Here is a 2,023-nt window from a genome sequence, read left to right as displayed (position 1 = left end):
GGTAGTTCAAATCCGAGGAGCAGAGTGAGCTCCTGCTGTTAGCCCCAGCTTCCGCCAAACTAGCAGTTCGAAAACATGCAAATGTGAGTAGATCAATAGATACTGCTCTGGCGGAAAGGTAGTGGTGCTCCAAGCAGTCATTCCAGCCACATGACCTTAGAGGCGTCTACGGACAAGACCCTTCGCCGCCGCCCGTTTCCCTTCCTCCTGCCACTCAGAGGGAAACAGGATAGAGCAGCTTAGAAATGGAGATGAGCACCAATCCCCAGAGTCGGACATGACTAGATTTGATGTCAGGGGGAAACCTTGACCTTTATTTTGTATAAAATTACCTTCAAGCTATGTATATAAAGAGTACATGAAACATAAATGCATTTTGTGTTTCGACTCAAGCCTGTCTCATTACATACAGGCAACAACATTTTATTCTAAATCCAAAAAAACCCAAAACACTCTGCATCCCAAGCATTTCTGATAAGGGATACAGATGTACAAATTCCTCGGCATAGTGATTTTTAAAAATAATGTCAGAAGCGAATTGAGAATATACTGCAAGTCACTTCTGGTGTGAGAGAATCAGGACATTGCCCAGGGGACGCCTGGATGTGTTACCATCCTGTGGGAAGCTTTTCTCATGTCCTCGCAAGCGAAGTAGGGGCTGACAGACAGGAGCTCACCCCAGCTTGGGGATTCGAATAACTGACGTTTAGGTCTTCAGATTGTTGGCCCCGTTTTAGGAGGCAACCTTTGGCAGTGAGACCAGGGAGATGCCTGTTGGCAGAAATCCAGGCAAGTAATTTGCCTGAGCTGCCCAATTTGAGTGAGTCCCTGCTATGGCAAGCAAACAGATTAGGCCCAATTGAAATTAGCCAGCAAGCAAGGAGAGAAGGTGATTTTCAGCCAAGGAAGATTTTATTATGTGCAGATAAGATGCTAGCTAGCTAGTGATACATTCACAAAGTAGATAGCATACAGAATACAGTTTCATCGCCCTTTTTATACATAGGCTGCAGCCAAGCCTCTAATTCTGACCAGTCACAGCCACTGGCCAGCGTGGGCTGGGAACAAAGGACGATTAAGTGTTGCTGAATGGGGTTCCTTTTACTGAACAGGAAAAATAACAAAGTGATTGAGGGCATTTTCTGGCCCTACCCAGGAATACTATTGTCTTATGAGATGAACATGACATGGCCCCTTAATAGGGATGACTGGCGATTCCAGACCCCAGAGAAACAAAACATCATATATTAATACAATCATATAAAAATGACAGAGGATGGGTTTGGCTGTAGACATGCAGATTTCCTTCCGATGCGAGCGGTCCCGTTCATCAAAGGTGCAGTGTGGTAAAATAGGTTTTTGTGGCTGCCCTAAGCTAGGTTGAATTGGTTGAGATATTCATTGAAAAACTAGAGCAAAATGTGTTGCAGGATGTCCTGCAGAAACAAAAACTTTGGCAGTTTAATAAACTTTGGGTTGCTGTGAGTTTTCTGGGCTGTATGGCCATGTTCCAGAAGCATTCTCTCCTGATGTTTTGCCCACATCTATGGCAGGCATCCTTAGAGGTTGTGGGATGTATTGGAAACTAAGCAACTGGGGTTTATATATCTGTGAAATGTCCAGGGTGAGAGAAAAAAATCTTGGAGACAAGTGTGACTGTTGGAATTGGTCTCCTTGATTAGCATTGAATAGCCTTGCAGGTCCAAAGCTTTGTGGATAATTTCAACAGAAAGGAAGAAACCATGAAAACGAACACAATCTGGCTACCAGTATTTAAAAAAACCTCTAAAATCAAGACGCTAAATAAAGAACAACACTCAGAAGAATTGGAGACAAGAAACAATAAGGACCAGCGAACACCTCCCAACAAAGGATTCCCCCAGGCCGGGAGCATCTAAGCTTTGAGGCTGACAGGCTACTCAATGCCGTGTCGCTTCCTTTTGGCGCCAAATGTTTTCGGCGGCGAAGGCGGGAGCTGGTGACGTCGTGCCGCAAGCGTGCTCGAGCGCCGCCTCCGATTGGC

The sequence above is a fragment of the Anolis carolinensis genome, chromosome 1 (assembly GCF_035594765.1).
Source record: "Anolis carolinensis isolate JA03-04 chromosome 1, rAnoCar3.1.pri, whole genome shotgun sequence".
Classification (NCBI taxonomy): Eukaryota; Metazoa; Chordata; class Lepidosauria; order Squamata; family Dactyloidae; genus Anolis; species Anolis carolinensis.
The sequence above is the reverse complement of the archived record's forward strand: the minus strand, read 5'-3'. Positions refer to the sequence as shown.